The following is a 17,772-nucleotide window of genomic DNA, read 5'->3' on the forward strand; positions in this document are numbered from 1 at the left end:
CCGGACCTACAGGTTTGCTGGCCAATGAGCTTAGTCCAGCCCCTTAATATATAAAGGGCTGTAGTCTGTAAATTCTCCCTCTTGTTCCTGCACTCTCTTGAGACCTGGACACTAAAGAAGCACAATCAGCATATCTTCAATCTCAGCTCAACTAGGCCAAAGCCTAAAGAACCAGCAGCTACTAAAACCGTGAGTTATAAAGCTCAAACCTACAAATCCTGTTTGACTACTATTTTACTCAAATCTTACCATTAGTAGCACAGTGGCCCGCTTAAAGCTCATTACTATCAGTGCCAGCAAAGCCTGTGAGGAACCTGCATCCCGGTTACCTCGAGAGAAACTGTATTATTGTAAAGACTGTTGCATAAAAGTTCAAGTAAAAGTTTCCAGTTATCTCATAAATTTTGCTGTGGACATTCCGTTTATTATCCCTGCCGTTTGTGGGCCGGTTGGCGGCAGGATCTTCAATACTAAGCAAACCCCACCCTGGCGTCACGACAAGTAAGGGTTAATACCACCAGACCCTGTTACACCATTGCAACACCCCCAGACACCACAACTTCATATTTTCAACCTTCTGAATTCTGGACTGCAAGTGATGCAAATCAGAACAAAAGACCTTAAAGGATCCTATTTCTTGCTTTATCCAGACAATTATTTCATAGCATGATACTGACATCAGCTTAGACCAGTGTTTCCCAACCAGTGTGCCTCCCGCTGTTGCAAAACTACAACTCCCGGCATGACCGGACAGCTGAAATAACCCAATTTCTCTCGAGTTTACTGTGAGTTGCCCGCTAGGAGTTTGTGCTGCGTCGTAAAATTTGCCGCATCTCAAACTGCAAGCAGGAAACTCACTGTACACCTGCCTGTGTGAATGTAACCTGTACATTCACATGGGGGGGCAAACCTCCACTAAGGGTCCCCATACAATCCAGATTATAATCCTGTCCGAATGAAGCATCATCTTTGTACCAGCTAAAGCACAGGTAAAGACAAAGTCCAGGAGCTCCATTTTGCAGCATAACGCTTCTCCTCCGCATGTACAGTGGGCATGAAGTGAAATCTGTTCTTGCCTGCAGAGTGGAGCTCCATTCTGCAGCATAGGAGTAGAGGGGTCTATTGCAGAGTGGAGCTCCATTCTGCAAAATAGTAGACTCAGGAAAGGGGAAGGAAGTACTTCCTATGAAGATCGAAGACAGATGTCACTGTGCACGGAGGCTTGGGAAAACAGCCGTAACGAAACCACAGATTGGGGAATGGTAAGTGTAATTTTCTTCAGTATCACCCACACTACAAGCTTGTACCAATAGGTTAGTACAGGTGACACTGAGGACAGATTCCCTTTAAGCTTCCAGTCTATCCTGAAGATGAAATCTGACAGACAAGCTTTTCTTTATATTACTATTTCTTTTTGCTGAACGACACATAATATATTAAGTCGACAAAAACATGGCCACTCAAACAAAAAAAATGGCCTCATAGCTCAGTGGATAGAGCACTGGTCTCGTAAACCAGGGGTCGTGAGTTCAATCCTCACTGAGGCCTCATTTCTTAGTCTAGGATAATCTGAATATCTAACATTCTGGGGAAAAATAAAAAAAGAATTCTCTAAAACTTTGTGGTGTCACGCTACAGGACCTCGTACAGTCCCTTGTATTAAGTCCCCTCAGCTAGAGCTCCTCCATCCCCACAGGGCTCTCCCGCAGGGCTCCCCTTGGTCGCCTCATATAATTATATTTACATGTCTATTATTTAATGTATAGGTATAATAAATGTAGAGGACCTTCCCAGGTATGTGATCTACCGTTGTGAATGTACGGAGGTTTAAGGTCCTTCCTGGGTCATGTGATGTACCCAGAGTTCACTCGGTTCCGGACCTACAGGTTTGCTGGCCAATGAGCTTAGTCCAGCCCCTTAATATATAAAGGGCTGTAGTCTGTAAATTCTCCCTCTTGTTCCTGCACTCTCTTGAGACCTGAACACTAAAGAACCACAATCAGCATACCTTCAATCTCAGCTCAACTAGGCCAAAGCCTAAAGAACCAGCAGCCACTAAAACCGTGAGTTATAAAGCTCAAACCTACAAATCCTGTTTGACTACTATTTTACTCAAATCTTACAATTAGTAGCACAGTGGCCTGTTTAAAGCTCATTACTATCAGTGCCAGCAAAGCCTGTGAGGAACCTGCATCCCGGTTACCTCGAGAGAAACTGTATTATTGTAAAGACTGTTGCATAAAAGTTCAAGTAAAAGTTTCCAGTTATCTCATAAATTTTGCTGTGGACATTCTGTTTATTATCCCTGCCGTTTGTGGGCCGGTTGGCGGCAGGATCTTCAATACTAAGCAAACCCCACCCTGGCGTCACGACAAGTAAGGGTTAATACCACCAGACCCTGTTACACCATTGCAACACCCCAGACACCACAACTTCATATTTTCAACCATCTGAATTCTGGACTGCAAGTGATGCAAATCAGAACAAAAGACCTTAAAGGATCCTATTTCTTGCTTTATCCAGACAATTATTTCATAGCATGATACTGACATCAGCTTAGACCAGTGTTTCCCAACCAGTGTGCCTCCCGCTGTTGCAAAACTACAACTCCCGGCATGACCGGACAGCTGAAATAACCCAATTTCTCTCGAGTTTACAGTGAGTTTCCCGCTAGGAGTTTGTGCTGCGTCGTAAAATTTGCCGCATCTCAAACTTCAAGCAGAAAACTCACTGTACACCTGCCTGTGTGAATGTAACCTGTACATTCACATGGGGGGGCAAACCTCCACTAAGGGTCCCCATACCATCCAGATTATAATCCTGTCCGAATGAAGCATCATCTTTGTCCCAGCTAAAGCACAGGTAAAGACAAAGTCCAGGAGCTCCATTTTGCAGCATAACGCTTCTCCTCCGCATGTACAGTGGGCATGAAGTGAAATCTGTTCTTGCCTGCAGAGTGGAGCTCCATTCTGCAGCATAGGAGTAGAGGGGTCTATTGCAGAGTGGAGCTCCATTCTGCAAAATAGTAGACTCAGGAAAGGGGAAGGAAGTACTTCCTATGAAGATCGAAGACAGATGTCACTGTGCACGGAGGCTTGGGAAAACAGCCGTAACGAAACCACAGATTGGGGAATGGTAAGTGTAATTTTCTTCAGTATCACCCACACTACAAGCTTGTACCAATAGGTTAGTACAGGTGACACTGAGGACAGATTCCCTTTAAGCTTCCAGTCTATCCTGAAGATGAAATCTGACAGACAAGCTTTTCTTTATATTACTATTTCTTTTTGCAGAACGACACATAATATATTAAGTCGACAAAAACATGGCCGGTCCAACAAAACAGATGGCCTCATAGCTCAGTGGATAGAGCACTGGTCTAGTAAACCAGGGGTCGTGAGTTCAATCCTCACTGAGGCCTCATTTCTTAGTCTAGGATAATCTGAATATCTAACATTCTGGGGAAAAATAAAAAAAGAATTCTCTAAAACTTTGTGGTGTCACGCTACAGGACCTCGTACAGTCCCTTGTATTAAGTCCCCTCAGCTAGAGCTCCTCCATCCCCACAGGGCTCTCCTGCAGGGCTTGCCCCTTGGTCGCCTTACATAATTATATTTACATGTCTATTATTTAATGCATAGGTATAATAAATGTAGAGGACCTTCCCAGGTCATGTGATCTACCGTTGTGAATGTACGGAGGTTTAAGGTCCTTCCTGGGTCATGTGATGTACCCAGAGTTCACTCGGTTCCGGACCTACAGGTTTGCTGGCCAATGAGCTTAGTCCAGCCCCTTAATATATAAAGGGCTGTAGTCTGTAAATTCTCCCTCTTGTTCCTGCACTCTCTTGAGACCTGGACACTAAAGAAGCACAATCAGCATATCTTCAATCTCAGCTCAACTAGGCCAAAGCCTAAAGAACCAGCAGCTACTAAAACCGTGAGTTATAAAGCTCAAACCTACAAATCCTGTTTGACTACTATTTTACTCAAATCTTACAATTAGTAGCACAGTGGCCTGCTTAAAGCTCATTACTATCAGTGCCAGCAAAGCCTGTGAGGAACCTGCATCCCGGTTACCTCGAGAGAAACTGTATTATTGTAAAGACTGTTGCATAAAAGTTCAAGTAAAAGTTTCCAGTTATCTCATAAATTTTGCTGTGGACATTCCGTTTATTATCCCTGCCGTTTGTGGGCCGGTTGGCGGCAGGATCTTCAATACTAAGCAAACCCCACCCTGGCGTCACGACAAGTAAGGGTTAATACCACCAGACCCTGTTACACCATTGCAACACCCCAGACACCACAACTTCATATTTTCAACCTTCTGAATTCTGGACTGCAAGTGATGCAAATCAGAACAAAAGACCTTAAAGGATCCTATTTCTTGCTTTATCCAGACAATTATTTCATAGCATGATACTGACATCAGCTTAGACCAGTGTTTCCCAACCAGTGTGCCTCCCGCTGTTGCAAAACTACAACTCCCGGCATGACCGGACAGCTGAAATAACCCAATTTCTCTCGAGTTTACAGTGAGTTTCCCGCTAGGAGTTTGTGCTGCATCGTAAAATTTGCCGCATCTCAAACTGCAAGCAGGAAACTCACTGTACACCTGCCTGTGTGAATGTAACCTGTACATTCACATGGGGGGCAAACCTCCACTAAGGGTCCCCATACCATCCAGATTATAATCCTGTCCGAATGAAGCATCATCTTTGTACCAGCTAAAGCACAGGTAAAGACAAAGTCCAGGAGCTCCATTTTGCAGCATAACGCTTCTCCTCCGCATGTACAGTGGGCATGAAGTGAAATCTGTTCTTGCCTGCAGAGTGGAGCTCCATTCTGCAGCATAGGAGTAGAGGGGTCTATTGCAGAGTGGAGCTCCATTCTGCAGAATAGTAGACTCAGGAAAGGGGAAGGAAGTACTTCCTATGAAGATCGAAGACAGATGTCACTGTGCACGGAGGCTTGGGAAAACAGCCGTAACGAAACCACAGATTGGGGAATGGTAAGTGTAATTTTCTTCAGTATCACCCACACTACAAGCTTGTACCAATAGGTTAGTACAGGTGACACTGAGGACAGATTCCCTTTAAGCTTCCAGTCTATCCTGAAGATGAAATCTGACAGACAAGCTTTTCTTTATATTACTATTTCTTTTTGCTGAACGACACATAATATATTAAGTCGACAAAAACATGGCCACTCCAACAAAACAAATGGCCTCATAGCTCAGTGGATAGAGCACTGGTCTCGTAAACCAGGGGTCGTGAGTTCAATCATCACTGAGGCCTCATTTCTTAGTCTAGGATAATCTGAATATCTAACATTCTGGGGAAAAATAAAAAAAAGAATTCTTTAAAACTTTGTGGTGTCACGCTACAGGACCTCGTACAGTCCCTTGTATTAAGTCCCCTCAGCTAGAGCTCCTCCATCCCCACAGGGCTCTCCTGCAGGGCTTGCCCCTTGGTCGCCTCATGTAATTATATTTACATGTCTATTATTTAATGTATAGGTATAATAAATGTAGAGGACCTTCCCAGGTCATGTGATCTACCGTTGTGAATGTACGGAGGTTTAAGGTCCTTCCTGGGTCATGTGATGTACCTAGAGTTCACTCGGTTCCGGACCTACAGGTTTGCTGGCCAATGAGCTTAGTCCAGCCCCTTAATATATAAAGGGCTGTAGTCTGTAAATTCTCCCTCTTGTTCCTGCACTCTCTTGAGACCTGGACACTAAAGAAGCACAATCAGCATATCTTCAATCTCAGCTCAACTAGGCCAAAGCCTAAAGAACCAGCAGCCACTAAAACCGTGAGTTATAAAGCTCAAACCTACAAATCCTGTTTGACTACTATTTTACTCAAATCTTACCATTAGTAGCACAGTGGCCTGCTTAAAGCTCATTACTATCAGTGCCAGCAAAGCCTGTGAGGAACCTGCATCCCGGTTACCTCGAGAGAAACTGTATTATTGTAAAGACTGTTGCATAAAAGTTCAAGTAAAAGTTTCCAGTTTTCTCATAAATTTTGCTGTGGACATTCCGTTTATTATCCCTGCCGTTTGTGGGCCGGTTGGCGGCAGGATCTTCAATACTAAGCAAACCCCACCCTGGCGTCACGACAAGTAAGGGTTAATACCACCAGACCCTGTTACACCATTGCAACACCCCAGACACCACAACTTCATATTTTCAACCTTCTGAATTCTGGACTGCAAGTGATGCAAATCAGAACAAAAGACCTTAAAGGATCCTATTTCTTGCTTTATCCAGACAATTATTTCATAGCATGATACTGACATCAGCTTAGACCAGTGTTTCCCAACCAGTGTGCCTCCCGCTGTTGCAAAACTACAACTCCCGGCATGACCGGACAGCTGAAATAACCCAATTTCTCTCGAGTTTACAGTGAGTTTCCCGCTAGGAGTTTGTGCTGCGTCGTAAAATTTGCCGCATCTCAAACTTCAAGCAGGAAACTCACTGTACACCTGCCTGTGTGAATGTAACCTGTACATTCACATGGGGGGGCAAACCTCCACTAAAGGTCCCCATACCATCCAGATTATAATCCTGTCCGAATGAAGCATCATCTTTGTCCCAGCTAAAGCACAGGTAAAGACAAAGTCCAGGAGCTCCATTTTGCAGCATAACGCTTCTCCTCCGCATGTACAGTGGGCATGAAGTGAAATCTGTTCTTGCCTGCAGAGTGGAGCTCCATTCTGCAGCATAGGAGTAGAGGGGTCTATTGCAGAGTGGAGCTCCATTCTGCAAAATAGTAGACTCAGGAAAGGGGAAGGAAGTACTTCCTATGAAGATCGAAGACAGATGTCACTGTGCACGGAGGCTTGGGAAAACAGCCGTAACGAAACCACAGATTGGGGAATGGTAAGTGTAATTTTCTTCAGTATCACCCACACTACAAGCTTGTACCAATAGGTTAGTACAGGTGACACTGAGGACAGATTCCCTTTAAGCTTCCAGTCTATCCTGAAGATGAAATCTGACAGACAAGCTTTTCTTTATATTACTATTTCTTTTTGCTGAACGACACATAATATATTAAGTCGACAAAAACATGGCCACTCCAACAAAACAGATGGCCACATAGCTCAGTGGATAGAGCACTGGTCTCGTAAACCAGGGGTCGTGAGTTCAATCCTCACTGAGGCCTCATTTCTTAGTCTAGGATAATCTGAATATCTAACATTCTGGGGAAAAATAAAAAAAGAATTCTCTAAAACTTTGTGGTGTCACGCTACAGGACCTCGTACAGTCCCTTGTATTAAGTCCCCTCAGCTAGAGCTCCTCCATCCCCACAGGGCTCTCCTGCAGGGCTTGCCCCTTGGTCGCCTTACATAATTATATTTACATGTCTATTATTTAATGTATAGGTATAATAAATGTAGAGGACCTTCCCAGGTCATGTGATCTACCGTTGTGAATGTACGGAGGTTTAAGGTCCTTCCTGGGTCATGTGATGTACCCAGAGTTCACTCGATTCCGGACCTACAGGTTTGCTGGCCAATGAGCTTAGTCCAGCCCCTTAATATATAAAGGGCTGTAGTCTGTAAATTCTCCCTCTTCTTCCTGCACTCTCTTGAGACCTGGACACTAAAGAAGCACAATCAGCATATCTTCAATCTCAGCTCAACTAGGCCAAAGCCTAAAGAACCAGCAGCCACTAAAACCGTGAGTTATAAAGCTCAAACCTACAAATCCTGTTTGACTACTATTTTACTCAAATCTTACCATTAGTAGCACAGTGGCCTGCTTAAAGCTCATTACTATCAGTGCCAGCAAAGCCTGTGAGGAACCTGCATCCCGGTTACCTCGAGAGAAACTGTATTATTGTAAAGACTGTTGCATAAAAGTTCAAGTAAAAGTTTCCAGTTATCTCATAAATTTTGCTGTGGACATTCCGTTTATTATCCCTGCCGTTTGTGGGCCGGTTGGCGGCAGGATCTTCAATACTAAGCAAACCCCACCCTGGCGTCACGACAAGTAAGGGTTAATACCACCAGACCCTGTTACACCATTGCAACACCCCAGACACCACAACTTCATATTTTCAACCTCCTGAATTCTGGACTGCAAGTGATGCAAATCAGAACAAAAGACCTTAAAGGATCCTATTTCTTGCTTTATCCAGACAATTATTTCATAGCATGATACTGACATCAGCTTAGACCAGTGTTTCCTAACCAGTGTGCCTCCCACTGTTGCAAAACTACAACTCCCGGCATGACCGGACAGCTGAAATAACCCAATTTCTCTCGAGTTTACAGTGAGTTTCCCGCTAGGAGTTTGTGCTGCGTCGTAAAATTTGCCGCATCTCAAACTTCAAGCAGGAAACTCACTGTACACCTGCCTGTGTGAATGTAACCTGTACATTCACATGGGGGGGCAAACCTCCACTAAGGGTCCCCATACCATCCAGATTATAATCCTGTCCGAATGAAGCATCATCTTTGTACCAGCTAAAGCACAGGTAAAGACAAAGTCCAGGAGCTCCATTTTGCAGCATAACGCTTCTCCTCCGCATGTACAGTGGGCATGAAGTGAAATCTGTTCTTGCCTGCAGAGTGGAGCTCCATTCTGCAGCATAGGAGTAGAGGGGTCTATTGCAGAGTGGAGCTCCATTCTGCAAAATAGTAGACTCAGGAAATGGGAAGGAAGTACTTCCTATGAAGATCGAAGACAGATGTCACTGTGCACGGAGGCTTGGGAAAACAGCCGTAACGAAACCACAGATTGGGGAATGGTAAGTGTAATTTTCTTCAGTATCACCCACACTAAAAGCTTGTACCAATAGGTTAGTACAGGTGACACTGAGGACAGATTCCCTTTAAGCTTCCAGTCTATCCTGAAGATGAAATCTGACAGACAAGCTTTTCTTTATATTACTATTTCTTTTTGCTGAACGACACATAATATATTAAGTCGACAAAAACATGGCCACTCCAACAAAACAGATGGCCTCATAGCTCAGTGGATAGAGCACTGGTCTTGTAAACCAGGGGTCGTGAGTTCAATCCTCACTGAGGCCTCATTTCTTAGTCTAGGATAATCTGAATATCTAACATTCTGGGGAAAAATAAAAAAAAGAATTCTCTAAAACTTTCTGGTGTCACGCTACAGGACCTCGTACAGTCCCTTGTATAAAGTCCCCTCAGCTAGAGCTCCTCCATCCCCACAGGGCTCTCCTGCAGGGCTTGCCCCTTGGTCGCCTTATATAATTATATTTACATGTCTATTATTTAATGTATAGGTATAATAAATGTAGAGGACCTTCCCAGGTCATGTGATCTACCGTTGTGAATGTACGGAGGTTTAAGGTCCTTCCTGGGTCATGTGATGTACCCAGAGTTCACTCGGTTCCCGACCTACAGGTTTGCTGGCCAATGAGCTTAGTCCAGCCCCTTAATATATAAAGGGCTGTAGTCTGTAAATTCTCCCTCTTGTTCCTGCACTCTCTTGAGACCTGGACACTAAAGAAGCACAATCAGCATATCTTCAATCTAAGCTCGACTAGGCCAAAGCCTAAAGAACCAGCAGCCACTAAAACCGTGAGTTATAAAGCTCAAACCTACAAATCCTGTTTGACTACTATTTTACTCAAATCTTACCATTAGTAGCACAGTGGCCTGCTTAAAGCTCATTACTATCAGTGCCAGCAAAGCCTGTGAGGAACCTGCATCCCGGTTACCTCGAGAGAATCTGTATCATTGTAAAGACTGTTGCATAAAAGTTCAAGTAAAAGTTTCCAGTTATCTCATAAATTTTGCTGTGGACATTCTGTTTATTATCCCTGCCGTTTGTGGGCCGGTTGGCGGCAGGATCTTCAATACTAAGCAAACCCCACCCTGGCGTCATGACAAGTAAGGGTTAATACCACCAGACCCTGTTACACCATTGCAACACCCCAGACACCACAACTTCATATTTTCAACCTTCTGAATTCTGGACTGCAAGTGATGCAAATCAGAACAAAAGACCTTAAAGGATCCTATTTCTTGCTTTATCCAGACAATTATTTCATAGCATGATACTGACATCAGCTTAGACCAGTGTTTCCCAACCAGTGTGCCTCCCGCTGTTGCAAAACTACAACTCCCGGCATGACCGGACAGCTGAAATAACCCAATTTCTCTCGAGTTTACAGTGAGTTTCCCGCTAGGAGTTTGTGCTGCGTCGTAAAATTTGCCGCATCTCAAACTTCAAGCAGGAAACTCACTGTACACCTGCCTGTGTGAATGTAACCTGTACATTCACATGGGGGGGCAAACCTCCACTAAGGGTCCCCATACACTTCCAGATTATAATCCTGTCCGAATGAAGCATCATCTTTGTCCCAGCTAAAGCACAGGTAAAGACAAAGTCCAGGAGCTCCATTTTGCAGCATAACGCTTCTCCTCTGCATGTACAGTGGGCATGAAGTGAAATCTGTTCTTGCCTGCACAGTGGAGCTCCATTCTGCAAAATAGTAGACTCAGGAAAGGGGAAGGAAGTACTTCCTATGAAGATCGAAGACAGATGTCACTGTGCACGGAGGCTTGGGAAAACAGCCATAACGAAACCACAGATTGGGGAATGGTAAGTGTAATTTTCTTCAGTATCACCCACACTACAAGCTTGTACCAATAGGTTAGTACAGGTGACACTGAGGACAGATTCCCTTTAAGCTTCCAGTCTATCCTGAAGATGAAATCTGACAGACAAGCTTTTCTTTATATTACTATTTCTTTTTGCAGAACGACACATAATATATTAAGTTGACAAAAACATTGCCACTCCAACAAAACAGATGGCCTCATAGCTCAGTGGATAGAGCACTGGTCTTGTAAACCAGGGGTCGTGAGTTCAATCCTCACTGGGGCCTCATTTCTTAGTCTAGGATAATCTGAATATCTAACATTCTGGGGAAAAATAAAAAAAGAATTCTTTAAAACTTTGTGGGGTCACGCTACAAGACCTCGTACAGTCCCTTGTATTAAGTCCCCTCAGCTAGAGCTCCTCCATCCCCACAGGGCTCTCCTGCAGGGCTTGCCCCTTGGTCGCCTCATATAATTATATTTACATGTCTATTATTTAATGTATAGGTATAATAAATGTAGAGGACCTTCCCAGGTCATGTGATCTACCGTTGTGAATGTACGGAGGTTTAAGGTCCTTCCTGGGTCATGTGATGTACCCAGAGTTCACTCGATTCCGGACCTACAGGTTTGCTGGCCAATGAGCTTAGTCCAGCCCCTTAATATATAAAGGGCTGTAGTCTGTAAATTCTCCCTCTTCTTCCTGCACTCTCTTGAGACCTGGACACTAAAGAAGCACAATCAGCATATCTTCAATCTCAGCTCAACTAGGCCAAAGCCTAAAGAACCAGCAGCCACTAAAACCGTGAGTTATAAAGCTCAAACCTACAAATCCTGTTTGACTACTATTTTACTCAAATCTTACCATTAGTAGCACAGTGGCCTGCTTAAAGCTCATTACTATCAGTGCCAGCAAAGCCTGTGAGGAACCTGCATCCCGGTTACCTCGAGAGAAACTGTATTATTGTAAAGACTGTTGCATAAAAGTTCAAGTAAAAGTTTCCAGTTATCTCATAAATTTTGCTGTGGACATTCCGTTTATTATCCCTGCCGTTTGTGGGCCGGTTGGCGGCAGGATCTTCAATACTAAGCAAACCCCACCCTGGCGTCACGACAAGTAAGGGTTAATACCACCAGACCCTGTTACACCATTGCAACACCCCAGACACCACAACTTCATATTTTCAACCTCCTGAATTCTGGACTGCAAGTGATGCAAATCAGAACAAAAGACCTTAAAGGATCCTATTTCTTGCTTTATCCAGACAATTATTTCATAGCATGATACTGACATCAGCTTAGACCAGTGTTTCCCAACCAGTGTGCCTCCCGCTGTTGCAAAACTACAACTCCCGGCATGACCGGACAGCTGAAATAACCCAATTTCTCTCGAGTTTACAGTGAGTTTCCCGCTAGGAGTTTGTGCTGCGTCGTAAAATTTGCCGCATCTCAAACTTCAAGCAGGAAACTCACTGTACACCTGCCTGTGTGAATGTAACCTGTACATTCACATGGGGGGGCAAACCTCCACTAAGGGTCCCCATACCATCCAGATTATAATCCTGTCCGAATGAAGCATCATCTTTGTACCAGCTAAAGCACAGGTAAAGACAAAGTCCAGGAGCTCCATTTTGCAGCATAACGCTTCTCCTCCGCATGTACAGTGGGCATGAAGTGAAATCTGTTCTTGCCTGCAGAGTGGAGCTCCATTCTGCAGCATAGGAGTAGAGGGGTCTATTGCAGAGTGGAGCTCCATTCTGCAAAATAGTAGACTCAGGAAATGGGAAGGAAGTACTTCCTATGAAGATCGAAGACAGATGTCACTGTGCACGGAGGCTTGGGAAAACAGCCGTAACGAAACCACAGATTGGGGAATGGTAAGTGTAATTTTCTTCAGTATCACCCACACTAAAAGCTTGTACCAATAGGTTAGTACAGGTGACACTGAGGACAGATTCCCTTTAAGCTTCCAGTCTATCCTGAAGATGAAATCTGACAGACAAGCTTTTCTTTATATTACTATTTCTTTTTGCTGAACGACACATAATATATTAAGTCGACAAAAACATGGCCACTCAAACAAAAAAAATGGCCTCATAGCTCAGTGGATAGAGCACTGGTCTCGTAAACCAGGGGTCGTGAGTTCAATCCTCACTGAGGCCTCATTTCTTAGTCTAGGATAATCTGAATATCTAACATTCTGGGGAAAAATAAAAAAAGAATTCTCTAAAACTTTGTGGTGTCACGCTACAGGACCTCGTACAGTCCCTTGTATTAAGTCCCCTCAGCTAGAGCTCCTCCATCCCCACAGGGCTCTCCCGCAGGGCTCCCCTTGGTCGCCTCATATAATTATATTTACATGTCTATTATTTAATGTATAGGTATAATAAATGTAGAGGACCTTCCCAGGTATGTGATCTACCGTTGTGAATGTACGGAGGTTTAAGGTCCTTCCTGGGTCATGTGATGTACCCAGAGTTCACTCGGTTCCGGACCTACAGGTTTGCTGGCCAATGAGCTTAGTCCAGCCCCTTAATATATAAAGGGCTGTAGTCTGTAAATTCTCCCTCTTGTTCCTGCACTCTCTTGAGACCTGAACACTAAAGAACCACAATCAGCATACCTTCAATCTCAGCTCAACTAGGCCAAAGCCTAAAGAACCAGCAGCCACTAAAACCGTGAGTTATAAAGCTCAAACCTACAAATCCTGTTTGACTACTATTTTACTCAAATCTTACAATTAGTAGCACAGTGGCCTGTTTAAAGCTCATTACTATCAGTGCCAGCAAAGCCTGTGAGGAACCTGCATCCCGGTTACCTCGAGAGAAACTGTATTATTGTAAAGACTGTTGCATAAAAGTTCAAGTAAAAGTTTCCAGTTATCTCATAAATTTTGCTGTGGACATTCTGTTTATTATCCCTGCCGTTTGTGGGCCGGTTGGCGGCAGGATCTTCAATACTAAGCAAACCCCACCCTGGCGTCACGACAAGTAAGGGTTAATACCACCAGACCCTGTTACACCATTGCAACACCCCAGACACCACAACTTCATATTTTCAACCATCTGAATTCTGGACTGCAAGTGATGCAAATCAGAACAAAAGACCTTAAAGGATCCTATTTCTTGCTTTATCCAGACAATTATTTCATAGCATGATACTGACATCAGCTTAGACCAGTGTTTCCCAACCAGTGTGCCTCCCGCTGTTGCAAAACTACAACTCCCGGCATGACCGGACAGCTGAAATAACCCAATTTCTCTCGAGTTTACAGTGAGTTTCCCGCTAGGAGTTTGTGCTGCGTCGTAAAATTTGCCGCATCTCAAACTTCAAGCAGGAAACTCACTGTACACCTGCCTGTGTGAATGTAACCTGTACATTCACATGGGGGGCAAACCTCCACTAAGGGTCCCCATACCATCCAGATTATAATCCTGTCCGAATGAAGCATCATCTTTGTACCAGCTAAAGCACAGGTAAAGACAAAGTCCAGGAGCTCCATTTTGCAGCATAACGCTTCTCCTCCGCATGTACAGTGGGCATGAAGTGAAATCTGTTCTTGCCTGCAGAGTGGAGCTCCATTCTGCAGCATAGGAGTAGAGGGGTCTATTGCAGAGTGGAGCTCCATTCTGCAGAATAGTAGACTCAGGAAAGGGGAAGGAAGTACTTCCTATGAAGATCGAAGACAGATGTCACTGTGCACGGAGGCTTGGGAAAACAGCCGTAACGAAACCACAGATTGGGGAATGGTAAGTGTAATTTTCTTCAGTATCACCCACACTACAAGCTTGTACCAATAGGTTAGTACAGGTGACACTGAGGACAGATTCCCTTTAAGCTTCCAGTCTATCCTGAAGATGAAATCTGACAGACAAGCTTTTCTTTATATTACTATTTCTTTTTGCTGAACGACACATAATATATTAAGTCGACAAAAACATGGCCACTCCAACAAGACAAATGGCCTCATAGCTCAGTGGATAGAGCACTGGTCTCGTAAACCAGGGGTCGTGAGTTCAATCATCACTGAGGCCTCATTTCTTAGTCTAGGATAATCTGAATATCTAACATTCTGGGGAAAAATAAAAAAAAGAATTCTTTAAAACTTTGTGGTGTCACGCTACAGGACCTCGTACAGTCCCTTGTATTAAGTCCCCTCAGCTAGAGCTCCTCCATCCCCACAGGGCTCTCCTGCAGGGCTTGCCCCTTGGTCGCCTCATGTAATTATATTTACATGTCTATTATTTAATGTATAGGTATAATAAATGTAGAGGACCTTCCCAGGTCATGTGATCTACCGTTGTGAATGTACGGAGGTTTAAGGTCCTTCCTGGGTCATGTGATGTACCTAGAGTTCACTCGGTTCCGGACCTACAGGTTTGCTGGCCAATGAGCTTAGTCCAGCCCCTTAATATATAAAGGGCTGTAGTCTGTAAATTCTCCCTCTTGTTCCTGCACTCTCTTGAGACCTGGACACTAAAGAAGCACAATCAGCATATCTTCAATCTCAGCTCAACTAGGCCAAAGCCTAAAGAACCAGCAGCCACTAAAACCGTGAGTTATAAAGCTCAAACCTACAAATCCTGTTTGACTACTATTTTACTCAAATCTTACCATTAGTAGCACAGTGGCCTGCTTAAAGCTCATTACTATCAGTGCCAGCAAAGCCTGTGAGGAACCTGCATCCCGGTTACCTCGAGAGAAACTGTATTATTGTAAAGACTGTTGCATAAAAGTTCAAGTAAAAGTTTCCAGTTTTCTCATAAATTTTGCTGTGGACATTCCGTTTATTATCCCTGCCGTTTGTGGGCCGGTTGGCGGCAGGATCTTCAATACTAAGCAAACCCCACCCTGGCGTCACGACAAGTAAGGGTTAATACCACCAGACCCTGTTACACCATTGCAACACCCCAGACACCACAACTTCATATTTTCAACCTTCTGAATTCTGGACTGCAAGTGATGCAAATCAGAACAAAAGACCTTAAAGGATCCTATTTCTTGCTTTATCCAGACAATTATTTCATAGCATGATACTGACATCAGCTTAGACCAGTGTTTCCCAACCAGTGTGCCTCCCGCTGTTGCAAAACTACAACTCCCGGCATGACCGGACAGCTGAAATAACCCAATTTCTCTCGAGTTTACAGTGAGTTTCCCGCTAGGAGTTTGTGCTGCGTCGTAAAATTTGCCGCATCTCAAACTTCAAGCAGGAAACTCACTGTACACCTGCCTGTGTGAATGTAACCTGTACATTCACATGGGGGGGCAAACCTCCACTAAAGGTCCCCATACCATCCAGATTATAATCCTGTCCGAATGAAGCATCATCTTTGTCCCAGCTAAAGCACAGGTAAAGACAAAGTCCAGGAGCTCCATTTTGCAGCATAACGCTTCTCCTCCGCATGTACAGTGGGCATGAAGTGAAATCTGTTCTTGCCTGCAGAGTGGAGCTCCATTCTGCAGCATAGGAGTAGAGGGGTCTATTGCAGAGTGGAGCTCCATTCTGCAAAATAGTAGACTCAGGAAAGGGGAAGGAAGTACTTCCTATGAAGATCGAAGACAGATGTCACTGTGCACGGAGGCTTGGGAAAACAGCCGTAACGAAACCACAGATTGGGGAATGGTAAGTGTAATTTTCTTCAGTATCACCCACACTACAAGCTTGTACCAATAGGTTAGTACAGGTGACACTGAGGACAGATTCCCTTTAAGCTTCCAGTCTATCCTGAAGATGAAATCTGACAGACAAGCTTTTCTTTATATTACTATTTCTTTTTGCTGAACGACACATAATATATTAAGTCGACAAAAACATGGCCACTCCAACAAAACAGATGGCCACATAGCTCAGTGGATAGAGCACTGGTCTCGTAAACCAGGGGTCGTGAGTTCAATCCTCACTGAGGCCTCATTTCTTAGTCTAGGATAATCTGAATATCTAACATTCTGGGGAAAAATAAAAAAAGAATTCTCTAAAACTTTGTGGTGTCACGCTACAGGACCTCGTACAGTCCCTTGTATTAAGTCCCCTCAGCTAGGGCTCCTCCATCCCCACAGGGCTCTCCTGCAGGGCTTGCCCCTTGGTCGCCTTACATAATTATATTTACATGTCTATTATTTAATGTATAGGTATAATAAATGTAGAGGACCTTCCCAGGTCATGTGATCTACCGTTGTGAATGTACGGAGGTTTAAGGTCCTTCCTGGGTCATGTGATGTACCCAGAGTTCACTCGATTCCGGACCTACAGGTTTGCTGGCCAATGAGCTTAGTCCAGCCCCTTAATATATAAAGGGCTGTAGTCTGTAAATTCTCCCTCTTCTTCCTGCACTCTCTTGAGACCTGGACACTAAAGAAGCACAATCAGCATATCTTCAATCTCAGCTCAACTAGGCCAAAGCCTAAAGAACCAGCAGCCACTAAAACCGTGAGTTATAAAGCTCAAACCTACAAATCCTGTTTGACTACTATTTTACTCAAATCTTACCATTAGTAGCACAGTGGCCTGCTTAAAGCTCATTACTATCAGTGCCAGCAAAGCCTGTGAGGAACCTGCATCCCGGTTACCTCGAGAGAAACTGTATTATTGTAAAGACTGTTGCATAAAAGTTCAAGTAAAAGTTTCCAGTTATCTCATAAATTTTGCTGTGGACATTCCGTTTATTATCCCTGCCGTTTGTGGGCCGGTTGGCGGCAGGATCTTCAATACTAAGCAAACCCCACCCTGGCGTCACGACAAGTAAGGGTTAATACCACCAGACCCTGTTACACCATTGCAACACCCCAGACACCACAACTTCATATTTTCAACCTCCTGAATTCTGGACTGCAAGTGATGCAAATCAGAACAAAAGACCTTAAAGGATCCTATTTCTTGCTTTATCCAGACAATTATTTCATAGCATGATACTGACATCAGCTTAGACCAGTGTTTCCCAACCAGTGTGCCTCCCGCTGTTGCAAAACTACAACTTCCGGCATGACCGGACAGCTGAAATAACCCAATTTCTCTTGAGTTTACAGTGAGTTTCCCGCTAGGAGTTTGTGCTGCGTCATAAAATTTGCCGCATCTCAAACTTCAAGCAGGAAACTCACTGTACACCTGCCTGTGTGAATGTAACCTGTACATTCACATGGGGGGGCAAACCTCCACTAAAGGTCCCCATACCATCCAG

The 17,772-nt window shown here is 44.1% G+C and overlaps 9 non-coding genes across 9 annotated transcripts; all 9 read left to right on the forward strand.

The window, feature by feature from the left end:
* Positions 1-1,475: 1,475 nt before the first annotated feature.
* On the forward strand, positions 1,476-1,548 carry TRNAT-CGU (transfer RNA threonine (anticodon CGU)). Its single transcript has one exon. It is a non-coding gene; the product is annotated as a tRNA-Thr (tRNA).
* A 1,800-nt stretch (positions 1,549-3,348) lies between these two features.
* On the forward strand, positions 3,349-3,421 carry TRNAT-AGU (transfer RNA threonine (anticodon AGU)). The gene has a single exon. It is a non-coding gene; the product is annotated as a tRNA-Thr (tRNA).
* Positions 3,422-5,223: 1,802 nt separating this feature from the next.
* On the forward strand, positions 5,224-5,296 carry TRNAT-CGU (transfer RNA threonine (anticodon CGU)). Its single transcript has one exon. It is a non-coding gene; the product is annotated as a tRNA-Thr (tRNA).
* Positions 5,297-7,100: 1,804 nt separating this feature from the next.
* On the forward strand, positions 7,101-7,173 carry TRNAT-CGU (transfer RNA threonine (anticodon CGU)). The gene has a single exon. It is a non-coding gene; the product is annotated as a tRNA-Thr (tRNA).
* A 1,803-nt stretch (positions 7,174-8,976) lies between these two features.
* Positions 8,977-9,049, forward strand: TRNAT-UGU (transfer RNA threonine (anticodon UGU)). Its single transcript has one exon. It is a non-coding gene; the product is annotated as a tRNA-Thr (tRNA).
* Positions 9,050-10,808: 1,759 nt separating this feature from the next.
* TRNAT-UGU (transfer RNA threonine (anticodon UGU)) lies at positions 10,809-10,881 on the forward strand. Its single transcript has one exon. It is a non-coding gene; the product is annotated as a tRNA-Thr (tRNA).
* A 1,803-nt stretch (positions 10,882-12,684) lies between these two features.
* Positions 12,685-12,757, forward strand: TRNAT-CGU (transfer RNA threonine (anticodon CGU)). Its single transcript has one exon. It is a non-coding gene; the product is annotated as a tRNA-Thr (tRNA).
* A 1,799-nt stretch (positions 12,758-14,556) lies between these two features.
* On the forward strand, positions 14,557-14,629 carry TRNAT-CGU (transfer RNA threonine (anticodon CGU)). Its single transcript has one exon. It is a non-coding gene; the product is annotated as a tRNA-Thr (tRNA).
* Positions 14,630-16,433: 1,804 nt separating this feature from the next.
* Positions 16,434-16,506, forward strand: TRNAT-CGU (transfer RNA threonine (anticodon CGU)). The gene has a single exon. It is a non-coding gene; the product is annotated as a tRNA-Thr (tRNA).
* Positions 16,507-17,772: the final 1,266 nt, after the last annotated feature.

This window comes from Hyla sarda, chromosome 1 (genome assembly GCF_029499605.1).
Source record: "Hyla sarda isolate aHylSar1 chromosome 1, aHylSar1.hap1, whole genome shotgun sequence".
NCBI classification, from domain to species: Eukaryota; Metazoa; Chordata; class Amphibia; order Anura; family Hylidae; genus Hyla; species Hyla sarda.